The sequence below is a fragment of the Crocodylus porosus genome, unplaced genomic scaffold (assembly GCF_001723895.1).
Source record: "Crocodylus porosus isolate Cpor-Errol unplaced genomic scaffold, CroPor_comp1, whole genome shotgun sequence".
NCBI classification, from domain to species: Eukaryota; Metazoa; Chordata; order Crocodylia; family Crocodylidae; genus Crocodylus; species Crocodylus porosus.
The window spans coordinates 36,217,217-36,231,689 of record NW_017728915.1 but is presented as its reverse complement, the minus strand read 5'-3'; the positions used below and the strand labels follow the sequence as shown (position 1 = coordinate 36,231,689).

The 14,473-nt window shown below is 43.4% G+C and overlaps 1 long non-coding RNA gene across 1 annotated transcript in view; it reads right to left on the bottom strand.

The window, feature by feature from the left end:
• Positions 1 to 11,250: 11,250 nt before the first annotated feature.
• LOC109310674 overlaps positions 11,251 to 14,473 on the bottom strand; it is a 25,799-nt gene continuing 22,576 nt past the window's right edge. Inside the window, exon 3 of the long non-coding RNA XR_002101291.1 lies at positions 11,251 to 11,263. This is a non-coding gene — a long non-coding RNA (uncharacterized LOC109310674). The remainder of the gene's footprint in view (positions 11,264 to 14,473) is intronic.

Genomic DNA, 14,473 nt, shown 5'->3' with positions numbered 1-14,473 from the left:
CACACAGATTTTTTACCCTTGCTGATAGGTCTGTTTGATTTCTGAGAGGAATATGCTTATTTCTGTCCAATGTAATAGTCTCTCCAAAAAAGAAAGCTTTGCCATACAGTCTTTGTCAAACCCTATACCCTGAACAATTAACTAGAAGTGCCCACGGCTTGTAGAATCCAGATCCTTAATTTTTTTAAGTAAAATTTCACTAAAGAAATAAGAAAGCAACTTACCCAAACCCTCTTATGAGAAAAATGAGCAGCCTGTTTCTCCAAGACAGTTATTTTAATTTATATTGGCTTTTCATTCCCACATTTCCCATCATGCTGACATCTGACTGAATTTCCTGACAGGACAAAGGCTCCAGTACTTGGCTGAAGGGAGCCCAAAACTATTCACGGAGACTGTGTTCAAAGTTGGCTACCAGCCACGTTTGCGGTCACGCTGATCCTGAGACCAGTGCTGTGAAACCTGCTGTATGGTGTGCCAGTTGCCCATGTAGCAGGAGTGAGGGGCTGCTGAGCATAGGGGACATACCCCTGTGCTTTCAGTCAACTGTAGGGGGCAGAGGATGAGTGAGAGCCATAAGCTAAGTACAGACGGTCAAAAAGCCTGAGGCTGAATTGATTCAGTCTTTGCAGGCTAATCTAAGCTATGTAGATTGAACTAATAAGCAAGTGAACGACATTCACTTTTGATTCCAGAAATTCAGCCATGTCCCTGCAGTGGCCCAGGCCAAAAACCAGGGGGTGCTACAGCACATCTCCCTACTCTGCTGGAGCAGACAGCTTGGGCCACGGCTAGCATGCCCTCCCTGTGAAGCTGGGGGGAGGGGTTTGTAGGGGAGCTGCAAAGCATCCTGGGATGCTGGGGGATTATGAGTTAACTTGGATCTAGAGGGGATCTGGAACAGAAGTTCAATAAACCAATTTAACTTAAATCAGTTAAGTCTGATGCTACATCCATCCAGGTTAACTGAAACCGGTTTCAGCCATTTTGAAAGTGGTATATGTGCACCAAGCTTCTTGGCTAGGGACAGAAGTTACACACAAACCAGTTTAAGTGATCAGAAACTCATTTAGGCCTATAACAAAAATTCAGTGCACTTCAACCAGTTTCAAAATGGCTGACTTAACTGATTGAGGTCAAGCCGGTTTATGGAACTTCTGTCCCAGACCCCTTCCTGGTTTAAGTTATATCAGAGTCCACCAGTATCCCAGTATGCATTTCATCCCTAGACTGGGCTGTGTGGTGACAGCCTGGTTGTGGTCCCCTGGTGGGAGAAGGGACAGAGGGGAGAATAAACGCTCTCCCTGCCCCCTTCGCCTCAGGGGGCTATGCCGGCCAGCATCTGGCCACATCACCACCCATCAAGGGGTGAGGGGGCGACATCTGAGCCAGGTAGACACCCCTGCTGGGGTTCTACAGGGTGGGAGGGGGAATATACCCCCACCCTGCCCCCTTCACTCCAGAGGGTCATATAGAGCTGGCATCTGGCAGGGGCCAGGATCTGGCTATGTTCCTTCCTCCCCCCCCCAAAGCCTGGCAGGGGTTCCTTCCCCCCTTCCCCTCCAGGAACACCCCAGCTGGGGTTGCTGCATGCTGGGGTGGTGAGTTAAACCCCTCCCCAATCATACTCAGACCTGCTGGGGCCTAGCCACATCCCCCCTCGGCTCAGCTTCCCTCAAGCCCAGCCACTGGACAGAAAGGGAGGGATTGTGGTAGTGCCCTCGAGCTTCTGGCCTGCAAGCAAGTGGCTGTATTTCCAGAATCAAAAGTGAATGTCTATTCAGTTGCTTGCCAGTTTAATCTGCGCAGGTTAAACTAGCTTGCAGATTGAATCAAATCAGGCTCAGGGTTCTTGACTGTCTGTACTTAGCCCCAGTTGTGTTACAGATGTGCACCAGTTTCTGATCACTTATATGAATTTATGTGTAATTTCTGTCCCTAGCCATACTGTCCATGTCCTAGCACTGGGTGATTCTCCAGTGAGCAGCAGCATTGGCTTGGAGGCCGCATTGTATTGGTGGCATGGACAAAGTTGCATCCTTTCCAATTGCCACTCTAATCCCTTTCCCCTGCCCAGTCTTGCTCTGCTCTCTGCCCCATACTGTCTGACCACCAAGCTGCTGCTCTTCTTTCAGTTCCCTGCCCTATATAACCCTGTGCTTCCAGTCCCCTCCCCAGTCTGCTGTGTGCTACACACATAGGCTACCCATGTTGGCCACTCCTGGCTTCAAGAAAAGAAAAAGAAAATATCAAAATTCAAGTCTTGTTTGTGCAATATAAATGGTCAGTACTGAGAGGTGTACCCACAGTGTTTTATATATGAATGCACTGTTTCACAGAAATAATCCCTTTTGGTCCAGAAAATGCACAATCAAAGAGACTTTACTGTTATTTTTTAGAAATGTACTCCACTTTTCTTCTTTATCAGTGTCCAGGGAACTCATAGTCTAGATATGTAATGCAATCAAAGAAGCCACATAAAGTCCAAACAATTCAGTAGGTTAGGAGAGATGAGTACTAGAGATGCAATTCAAAGGTTCTGGAAGTGCATAAACACCTGAAGATTGTCTAGCAAATTCTGATTCGGCAAATAGGAATAGCAGGAAGACCTTGGATGCGAGCAGAGGATGACACTAGGGGAGTGACTCAATCTGCTGCAGACACCAACATGTGGACATAAGCTAACGTTCAGACAAACATCAAAACTTGAACTCAAGACTGAGGTCCAATGGCTTTCAGGGCAATACATCTCAGGGCCAAGGCACACAACCAATGAGAGGTGTGCCAGTGAATGTTGCTTTTTGATTTGAATGGCATTTAAACCATATTCAACTCCTGAGTTGCAAGTGCAGACATTCAAATCAGAGCCAGTTAATGGGAGCAAAAGATGAACAAAAAAGTTCCAGAAAGTTGGGAGAAGGGTGGTATTTTTTTTTTCTAGCCAAGCTTTTCAGACGCCTAATGGTCCATTTAAGTTCAAAAACTTTCCATTACTAATTCAGTTAATTACCATCTTAAACAAATAAAGACCTGGGTTGCTGGGATCAAAGGCTGGTGTTTCAAACTAAGGCAAATTCTCCTGAAGTTACAGACTTGGATGTAGGCCTAAGAATACAGAACGAGAACTGGAGATGTGAAGGGATGACAAAGGTGAGCATCGTGAATGTGAACCAGACAAGAAAGACGCCTTTCTCCACCTTACCTTTAGAATATGTACACACCCACATGCTTCTGAACAGCTGGGTGCAGAACAACCCTAGCTGGCTTCTCTTTGATGGGTGCTGAGTTCTTGTCCTTCTGAGTATTTATTTTGGCTAGAATGAGATCCCGGCAGGTTACGACTGGTTTTGGGGCAAAAACCATGCGAAACAACATTCTTTTTCCCTGGTTTCCTCCCCTAACTCTAAATTCCTTCTCTGTGGCTGCTGCCTGCCTTGGAATGGGTCTGTCTACAAATACTTTCTGAGGAAGACCTGGACACGGAAACTGGAATGTCTCAGAGTGGAGTTTCATTGTTGTCTCTGGGACCAGGGCAGAAATTCAGGAAGAGATGCAATTTGGAAATATTCAGGGAGTTGGCTAGTGGGACTCTCTGCCAAAGGATGATCAGTGAGAAATACACAGCACATATTTATATATGAGCTGCATTTATTTATTCTAGACTACATCCAACTAGAGCACTGGGTACAGGCATGAAAATGAATATTGAAAACATCCTGGGCCATGTTCTGAGCTCGTGTAAGTTGGCGTCATTCCCTCCACGACCAGTGGAGTTGGGGTAACGTATATGAGCTGACAGCGTGACCCACTCCATCCCATCCTTCTCAATTAAACCGGGGGGCTGTTAGCTCAAGTACTGCAGCCAATTTCACAGGGAGAGAAGGGGAGGCTCTGGGGCACTGGTGATCAAAACCATTGAAGGAATTATGGGTTAAAACCCAGCCTTTTGAATTGTAACCGGAAATGAATTGGAAGCCAGGGCAGGTCAGAGAGCACAGGTGTGCTCCATATTCAAGAAGTGCTACCAAGCAAATGAGCAGCTGTATTTTGAACTAGCTGTAGTTTCTGGGTGGTCTTAAGGTGCAGTCCCATGTAGAGTTTATTGCCGTAAACCAAACCCTTACAGCCTGGACCTACCATCCCTTCCAGGAAAGTGAGTTTGAGTAGGGTCAACAGAAAGAACGCAATCGCTGAATGATTACACTCAGTATTTATTGCCAACAGACCTGACAATTCACCAGCCATACACTGGAATGGGTTGAAAAATATACACGGAGAAATGCAGTTAAAACTCTAGCTACCCAAATGATGATGAGTTCTTACCTATAGGGGTTGTCAGATAAGCCAGGGGTGATAGAATCATTTAAAACTGAGATAATGACAAGAAAGCACAATGGATATCTTACCCCAAAATCCCAATTAAATTGCAGTCAGTTTGCACGTGAGCAGTTTTACTTACTTAATGTACACTTATTAACTAAATGGAACAGCTAGAGGACTGCGTATGGAATAATTACATCTTTGAAAACGCCCCAGTATACTCTCTCTGAGTATACATCTTTAACACACTTTCTGGTGTTAAATAAATGCCCAGCAGGGAAAAACAAGAATGAATCCAAGCATTCATTTCTCCTTGGGAACTGTGTTTTTGGAAGTGGGGTGGTTCTGGACTGGGGATTGCGTATGTGACTTAATTTTAAAGGTAGATCATAATTTAAATGGGAATCATCTTGAATAGGAATTTAAAGAAGAGACTCCTTTGTTTTTCATGGTGTATGGGCCCCATGTTGTGATTGACATTATATTCAAAGGGCATGAAGATACTTATTACCTTGAGCCAGACATCAGATAACAACAGACCTGCCCGTTCAGAAGTAATAAGATAGACTGAGCTGAACGTATGCAGAGAGGAACGCAGCTGAAACTCCAGCTCCCCAAAAGGTGATAAGCCGAAAAGATTAGTGGATAAATGAGGAAATGGAAAACCATTTTAAACAGAAGTGAAGGCAAAAGAATGTAACATTTGCATTACAGGCAACCCCCGCTTAACGCTGTTGTGCTTAGCACTATTTTGCTATAATGCTCATTTTAAATTGACACCTGATTCCACTTTAGCACTCGGCGAGTTTCATTATAACACTCGCAGTCGGCATCTTGGGTCATTAAAAACACTTGCGGTCACCATCTTGGGTCGTCAAAAATCCCAAGGCAATGATGGTCAGCTCATAACCGGCAAGGTCCACGTGATATTAAACATAGGCAACCTTTCTCGGATAACAAGTTTTCAATGAGTTATTTTCAACAGAACAATTTCTGAAGTGTAGCTGTGGCGTTCACAAGTAGAGCAGGATCTCGCCTACCAGGGAGGTAACACCTATTGCTACACACGTGTGCACATGTAACTATAAGTCGTATCAGCTTCAGTTCTCAGATGACAATGTCCTGCATCATGTATTAGAAAACAGAAATGCTGTTCCCAATGGCATCTTTCAGCAGCTCCTTACCCACTTTCCTACAGTGAGTTGGGAGAGAAGGCTTTGACCCATCTCAGGGGGAAAAAAATGGAAGGATGGTATTTGCATGGGGCAGTAGCTGTATCAGCTGCTTAGCTGAGAGGGTGAGGTCACATTTTCTCATTTTATTAGAATTGGCCAAATCTGGAAGTTGTCATCTTGATCCCTTTTTTTGGCCAAAACTCCTGTTGGAATCAATTGGAATTTGCTTGCTGGGGAACAGAGTAACAACTGTAAGCAGTCTTCAGCGCCCATTATCCCATTATCATACCAGATGGGCTCTGATTAAGTGTTGAGAACCTCTGACAGGGCGGTTTAGAGGGATGTGAAGTACACTGGCTTGTCAAGCTCTACAGTCATTGTGGCTGACAGTGAACAATATTTTCCTCTGCATCTGAAGGTCATTACAAGCAGAAAAGAGGCAGCGCTGGGTATAAAAATTTGAAGAAGCAGTAAAAATGATGGAGGCAAATAAGGTTTTGCCAATGCCACTAAAAACAAATATTTTGCTGTTTCATCTGATTTATTTTATTGTTTCCCATAAATCGATATTTCAAACAATCCTGATCCGAGAGAAGGATGGGTGGGTGGATGGATGGACAGCAAATCTCCATTCAGGGATGAAAACGGGAAAATTTAACTCTTCATGAAAATTAGTCATTAAAATCCCAATAATAATTTCTCATAGACCTTCATATGTTCCATGTATAATCAAAAAAGATCTATATACAGCACTATAAATGGAGCTCTTTTGCTTATTTAAAACTTCTCTTGCTGATTTAACAAATCAATAAATCATAATGAAACTTTTCAGATCTCATTGGCTTGAATCTAGCCCAACCTGAAAGGTCCCAGAAGCTGCTGTTATCTGATGGTGGGTCTGTAACCTTCGTGAAATGAGCTAGTGGGTCTCTAGCCAGTTCCTAAAGAACAGGGCCCATATCTCCAAACCATCACTGCAATTAGTACCTTAATAGCTGTTTCAGGAGCAGAACAATGAATTCTCAGGGTAATTAAACCAGCCTTCCAATGTGGTCTCTACCAGTCATGGTGGGAGTACATTGGTGGGTAGTATGGGAAAAAAATGACATTGCTTTTGCCTATGCCAATATCCATTATACAGTGACAACATTCAATAACACCGTACACATTTTGGATGCAGGGCCATGTTTTCCAAAGAGTCCTGTACCCATGTCAGCACCTAAAAAGAGGCAGATTTTCAGAAGTGATCGGCATAGATTGTGGATTTTGAGCTGGTTCTTATGTTGATCGTAATTAGTGGAATGTACGCGCTATGTTAGCCATGGACGAACCGGCCATCGACCAGTCTTTTAAAAGAAACTGATTTTGTGTTGTAAACCGTCCTCATTATGGCATTCTTAAGTGCAAATGAGTCCAACAACACACTGCAAACAAGACAAAGTGCAACGTGAACTATAACCTCTTACTTGGGAAGTTAGTGCCTGCATTGGGACCAGATCACCATGTTAGGATACATGCAGAGGTTTAACTTAGATCAACCTAATGAGGGTTCGGTCAATCTAAGTGCCAATCTATGCAGGCATTTGTAGGGGTAAAATTGGGCAAAAATGGCAGGACCAATCTAAATTGGAACTAGATTGTTCTCAGTGGGGGCAGATAACAGAACAAGGAGCAATGGGCTCAAGTTGCCTCAAGGGAAGTTGAGGCTGGATATTAGGAAAAATGTTCTCATTAGGAGCATGGTGAAGCACTGGAACAGGTGGTAGAAGATCCATTCTTGGTGGTTTTTAAGACCTGGGTAAATAAAGCCTTGGCTTTGAGCAGGGGGTTGGAGTAGATGTGACTTCCTGGGGTACTTCCAACCCTCGTTTTCTATGATTCTATTAAATCAGTTCATCTAAGTAGGTGAACACAGTTATATCAGAAATGGGCTAACACAATCTACTGAACATCTGCACATGTTCAAAGTGCAGCCCTCCACCCTGCCCCCTGACCTGGCTATTTTTAGCTTCCACCCCCTACCCCCCAGACCTGCCAAACTCCCCATGAACCCACTAGCCCTGCCCCTACTCCCACCCCCACAATCCCACCTGCCCCAATTTACTTAGTTCATTGAACTGAAAAGTTGTCCATTTTTTTCATGGTTTCTTGCCATCCCTTATGAAAAGGTAGCTATTGTTCAACTTCAAGGTGAAACGTTTGAGATTTCTGTGTTCAGGGGTGGGGGAGGGAGAGGTCTAGACGTATACCTACAATAAATCTAAATAACCAGCATTTGGAAGGAAAATGTTCAAGGACAATATTACAGCTGAGGCATGTGACAGGAACTTTTAAAGCCTTTTACAAAGCTGTAGGCCTAATTTTAGCTCCACTAAACTGTACTGCTTATCCTAAGCTGAGTTTGACCCAAACAGCTGCTTGGTAACTTAGATTTTGGTATGTTTTATATGAACGGATATATATATATAAATAGGTATATATTCATTTCCCCATAGGTTTAGGTTATAAAAATAGCAGTGCATGTGTTTTGAATAAAGCAGCTGAAACATTGGTTTATCCTGGTTTGAGTTATTTTAAGTGATTGAGACTTGTTTTAATGCATGGAACCTATTTTATTTTGTATGGAAAAACTCGGGCAGCGGGGGAGGTTAAAGCAATCCTTACATTGGATTCTGTGTTGTTACATATTCAGATCTGAATGGCAGCTCTGGGGAGGGGGTGTGAGTAAATGGACTAGGAGTTACTTAAATATGTTGGGAATTTCCTAGTGGTAGAAGTGAGTGGATATTTCTGAGACTTTTATTGGAACTTTTTTTTTTTGGCTGAGGTGTGAAAATTGGCAAGTCATTGCACTTTCTGACAGATCACTGAAGACCAGCTAATTAGAAATAAAGTTGGATTCCAAGTCAAACATATTGAGGCCACTAAGTCTTCTTAGGATGTTTGTCTGAAGCATTTCAGTGAGCTATAATATTTTCAGAAAGAACAATATTATTAACCCATGTTCGCAAGTGCAACAGAACACATGTTGTGTAGCAAAAATGACATAAAATCTGATTTATGTGAGTGATCAGTCTTCACTGTCCTTTCAGCCAATTTCAAAAGGGGGGAAAAAACCACTCCATATGCTTTTCTCTCCACGTAAGCGATAACGTTCAGTTAAATGCAAAAGCTGGATTTTTTTTTGTTTTTTCTTTTAGGAAAGTCCTGCTGTTTATTCTGTTTTCCAGCTGGGGTGACTCAGGTCAAGGGACTTGCCAAAGGTTACTTTATCAAACAATGGATCAGTTAGGGTAAGAAACTCCAGATCCTCCAGCTTGCAATTGTATATCTTAACAACTAACAGACTCATTATGTACAGAACAGATTTTTGACCCCATATTCCTACATTGCAAAGTGTTCTCAGGATAAGTCCATGCTACAGCTTTCACCAACCTCCATTGTGGCCTGAGAGATCTATTAGGCAGTGAAATAATTTCCCATGGGAAATGATGAAAGCCTCTTTATGCAAGTCTTTCAAAACAGGAGTTGACTCTGCACTGGGGAAAACACTAGTGGTTTGGAAGAAGAAATGGGAGAGGATGACGCAACAGGTAGCATAGTCTTGTGAATGATAAATGAGATGGGACCCTCAAAAAAGCTTCCATTTAAGAGGCAGTTAACAGGTTAACCATGCCTTGAATAGTAACAGTCCACATGTGTGGAACTCTATTTTAGGCATGGTAATGGAATAAACAAGCCACAAAGTTATTCCACATTATATGCCATATAATGTGTAATTATTTTGTGGCTCATTTATATCATGTTTTAAATTGAACATGTGGCCAGGACCTGTCAAAACCACAAATGCTGCTAAGTTGGATGGCGCACATAGTTTTTTAGCTCCCAGTGCATGGGGAGCTGGGCTCTGTGCTGTCATAACTCAATGCCAGGCTCCCCATGCACTGAGCTGATTGTCAGCTGGGGTTGGGGACGTTTTATTTCCAGCCCCAGTTGACAATTAGCTGGTTGGTTTCAACTCATTGGTGCAGCGAGAGCCCTGCATCAGCAGCTAAGGTGCAGCTGGGATTTAATCCTCCATCCCAGAATCACACATCCTGCCATGCACATGACGCATGGTAGGAAGAAGGTTTGCTGGGATTGAGGATTAAACCCCCATCGTGTCTTAAAGACTAAGTATAGACAGTCAAAAAGGCTGAGTTGATTCAGCCTTTGCAGGCTAGTCTAAACTGTAGAGATTAAATTGAAACAGAAGAAAACAAACATTCACCTTTGATTCAGGGAATGCAGCCACGTACCTGAAATGGCTCATACCAACAGCAGGGGAGCACTACAGCACAGCTCTCTGGCACATAGCCAGCATCGGCTGTGTGTTCACTTCCTCTTCCTGCTGCCTCCGAGGTCTCTGGGAGTTGCATTTCAAAATCACATCAGCAGGACCCTGCAGGGTTGCTCATTGCTTCCTCTCCCTGCTTCCAGGTACCTCTAGGATTTTTAGTCCAGCCACAACCATCAGTAAGTTTGAGCAGGGGAAGGGACATTTAAACTCCTCCCTGGCCCCAGACTCCAGCTGTAGTTTGCCTGGGGGGTGGCAGTCCTCCCCCACCCCCTGCAGACTGGACTGCATCCCCTGCCAGGCTTGCCCCCCCTCTCCTTCCAATGCCCTTATCAGCCAGCCCTCACTGCTCCAGCAAGGAAGCAAAGGTGCAGGGCTAGCCCTGCTCTCTGGAGCGAACAGCATAGCCCAACCCAGGGCTGAAAAGCATGCTGGGATGCAGGGGGATTGTGATTTAACTTGAACCAGGAAGAGGTCTGGGACAGAAGTTTCCTAAACCAGTTTGACCCAAATCAGTTATGTCTAGTAGTACATTCAACCAGATTTATCTTAAACCAGTTTCTGCCATTTTGAAACTGGCTTATGCGCACTGAACTTCTGTTCTGTTACAGGTTTAAACTAGTTTTTGATCACTTAAACTGGTTTATGTGTAACTTCTGTCCCTAGCCAAAGTGACACAATCCCCCTGCATCCCAGCATGCTTTTCAGCCCTGGGTTGGGCTATGCTGTTCGCTCCAGACAGCAGGGCTAGCCCTGCACGTCTGCTTCCTTGCTGGAGCAGTGAGGGCTGGCTGATGAGGGCATTGGAAGGAGAGGGGGGACAAGCCTCAGGGGTTTAGGAGAAAAGGACTCCCTAGTTATAGCTCTTCCATGGACATGGTATTGGGGGAAGTTTGAGTTTGGGGCTGGGTTTGTGTCACATGTGGCAGTTACATGTAGATAGTCCATATGTCACACTGCTCCATCTTGTACAAAGGCCTTTACAAGTTCTGAATGTCTCTCATTCATTGTGTGACTTTACTGAAGGCACTTCAACATGCTGTGCTCCCTCCTAAGAAAGCAATCTGACTTCATGTTCAGACCTGCAGGGGCACTGAGAGGACTAATGACATTTTTGCCCAGGATTTTTAAAATATAAGGTTCGCAGGGTCACAACATACAGTGTTTGTTCCATCTCCAGTTCACGGTATCACAATTTCCAAGCAGTCTAAGTAGAACTGGTTGAAAAGTTTCTGACAAATGTTGGCTTTTTTTAAAAAAAAGGAAAATGTTCACCAAAAATGTAAATATCATTGAAACATTTTCAGGAAACTATGTTTCCGGGGGTGTTTTTCCCCTGTGAAAACCCAAACATTTGTTAAAATAAGGACCACAAAAAAACCCCATGCTTTTCTGTAACTGAGCGAATGAATTATTTTTCAACCCACCCCAACTTTAAAGTTTGAGACTTACCTATGTTCCTAATCATAAAACAAGGCGGTGCATCCAACTGCATTTAAAGTGTAACAGAACTTTGTTTGGAAGAAAGCAGAGACAATACTTCTTTGTCCTGTAGTTAGACAACCTTATTCATCCAGTGCTGCCACCAGGTCAGACAGAAGGAAATGTAAATTCTTTCCACTATGAACAATTTTCAATCAGTTAGCCAGAACAACGATGAAAGAATGGAGTAATCCCATATTCATCCTTTCACATCGGGGCTGGCTACTTCCTCGAATTGTATAGGTTAGTCTGCTCCATAGGTAGCTGGCTATAAACACATCAAAGGGTTTTGATGACATCACGATAACCACAGAGCGAAGCTTGAGTTGTCTCCGGTTTGAACTCCCAACATGTGGGACCTGCCGTGTGCCAGTTCATGAATCTTCTGCATGGAGCAGATGTTATTCTAACTGTATTTTGTTTCACTTGACCATTTAAACTGCTATCCCCTTTCAAAGATGGCTGTTAAATATTGAACTCCCAGATCAGTATTTATCTAGCTTAACTGTGGTTTTTTTCTTAGCTTGTTTTTTTTCATATAAACACACACACACGAAGTTCTTTGAATCCAACAGAATTTATGGAGTACAACGGCTGGTGCTGGAAAAGCGGTTTGCACGGTTTTGTATGAAAATGGAAGGTTAATAAAATAAAACAAGAAACGAAATCATGGGCTGAAATGCTGGCCCTGCTGAAGCCAAATGGGATTGTTACCACGATTTCATCCACATTACCTATGATCTAGGGACTGACATCCTTGTACTCCATGTATTACAAGCCTTAGGAGGTTGATTTAATGGAAACAAACCAGCATCTGATCAAAAATGAAAATATCTCCCCTCTGCCTCCTCTGTTTCCAAACCTGGAAAATATAAAATGAATTCAAGGCAACCTTTGTCCTCTCCATTTTATCTGGACTACTGGTATTTCTTTTGATTTCAGAAAGGGCAAATGTTAAAAAGGGCTGATGGGTTTGTATAGGTGTAACAACCTGAACTATAGAAATACATGACATTCTTGCAACATGAAAGCATCCCAATTATAGACCCAAGACTGGACAGACTGTCTGCCTCACACAGTAACAAAGACTGAAGCCATGCTGGCACAGCGCCTGATATAACATTAAGTGCTTCCCTGTGGCTTTATGCTCCCAGGGAGAAAGAGCAAAGAAATCAGCAGGGAGACCAATGGAAGTCATGGCTTGACAACATCAAAGGACAGCTTGGACCCAATCTTCATGGAGAGAAAAAGGTTGCCAGGATCCCATGAGTTGGCCGACTAATGAGCAAGATGCTGCCAATGCTCTGATTCAGGGACAAATTGGGGTGACCCAGTGAATGATGATTGTTCCCAGTAGAATAACTTAACTGGAAAAGCAGGAAGACAAGGAAAAGTAGCCGAGCAAATATGGGAATGGAGAGTCCATGAGAAAACAGGGAGAGCTGCCTGCCTGGATCAGACGTGTCTGTGTTTGCTGACAGGTCAACGAACAGATCTCCTGAGATCTTTTCAGGCATTTGTCACTATTTCCTGTCTCTGTCAAAGACCCATTGTGTTGTCATTGATCATCATCGTAGCTCTGACACCAACGGCACAAAACACGTCACTGAAACTGAATGTGGGAGATATAAATTCATGTCAAGACCGCCACGTGCAATATGTACATCTACCCTGTCCTGTTCTTACACAAGCTCTTGTTTCTCCTCTGTTAAGCTCAGTTCCCAAGTCACAGCTGAATGACTTTACATGCCTACTTGCAAACATAAAAACGTCGCACGCAGCATGTTGAAGCTTGATTGGCTCTACTCTATCCATGGAACAGGCAACTGCTTCTGGGGCACCAAAATATATTGGTAATTGTTAATTGGGTGAGTGGCTTCTAGGTGCGAGTGGGTAATATTTTCCAGTTCTCCTAAAACTGTAAAAAAGAATGAAAACCAGTTTGGTCACACCTCTTTTTATGCATGTAATATAACCCAGGATAACCCGGTCCGTTCAACTATTACTTCTCTTTTCCTTCCCTTGCTTAGTGTTTCATGCTGTTCTTCTTGCTACATTGCCTCGCTGTAAACCACTTCACCAGCTTTTTCAACATTAGGTCCATGGGATATCATCTAAAGTGTGAAAAGGCCCTGAATTCTGTTCATTTAGCACCTTACAGTGCAGTTTTATTTTTAGAAGACAATATACAAAAAGGGAGGGATGAGTATAACATTATATAAGATGGTCAAAGCCAACCTTTTTGGCAGGTATGCCATAAATTAGCCCAGCATCCTCTCTGAGTGCCACTACAATTGTCTGCTCTGCTTTCTGCTGGACATGTTGCTCTGTTCTATCTGCTGCTCTGCTCCCTGTCCCCTCACCGATCTCCTGGGTGCAACTACACGTGCCCCTGACTGTGCACTTGGTATTAAATGACCGCTAAAGCAAGTACTAAATGACTGAGCAGTCCCAGCAGCACACGGGTCATTTCCGACCTTTTAGCCATAGCAATGAACTATGGTGACACAGTAGAAGCACCATGGTTAGTGCCTGCCAATGCTGCATCGCCATAGCGATGAGTTACGTCACCATAGCTCATTGCTACGATGATGTGGCATCTTGTGTAGACATGTCAGGGGTTGCCACAATAAACAATTCAGTTGCGTCACATAAATTGGGATTACGTTCCTACAAGCAAAAAACCCCCCAAAAGAGTCTAAAATGAAATAAAGTAGAAGAAAATGAGTTTATATTCAAAGCAACCAAGAAAAAGTAAAATCAGGAAAAGTGCCTGACAAAGTTACCACCAAACTTAATGACATATCTCCCGTTTAACTAGATGCTACTATTCTTGCATACAGTCCTTCATAAACTGAAGTCAATGTGACTTTTGCAGTAGTAAATTAAGGACCCAAAAGGCAAGCCACCTGACTCAAGGTGTGTAGGAGCAGGGCCATAGATCTGAAGTGACCCAAACCATTATTTGTGAAGGGATTAGAAAGCCCTGGTGATAATGAGTATCTACAGTGTTGTTTGAAGTCCAGAATGCTTTCTAATGGAAATTCATTGGCCTTTTTCATTGCACGATTAGATTCATAGATTCATAGATGCTAGGGTCGGAAGGGACCTCAATGGATCATCGAGTCCGACCCCCTGCATAAGCAGGAAAGAGTGCTGG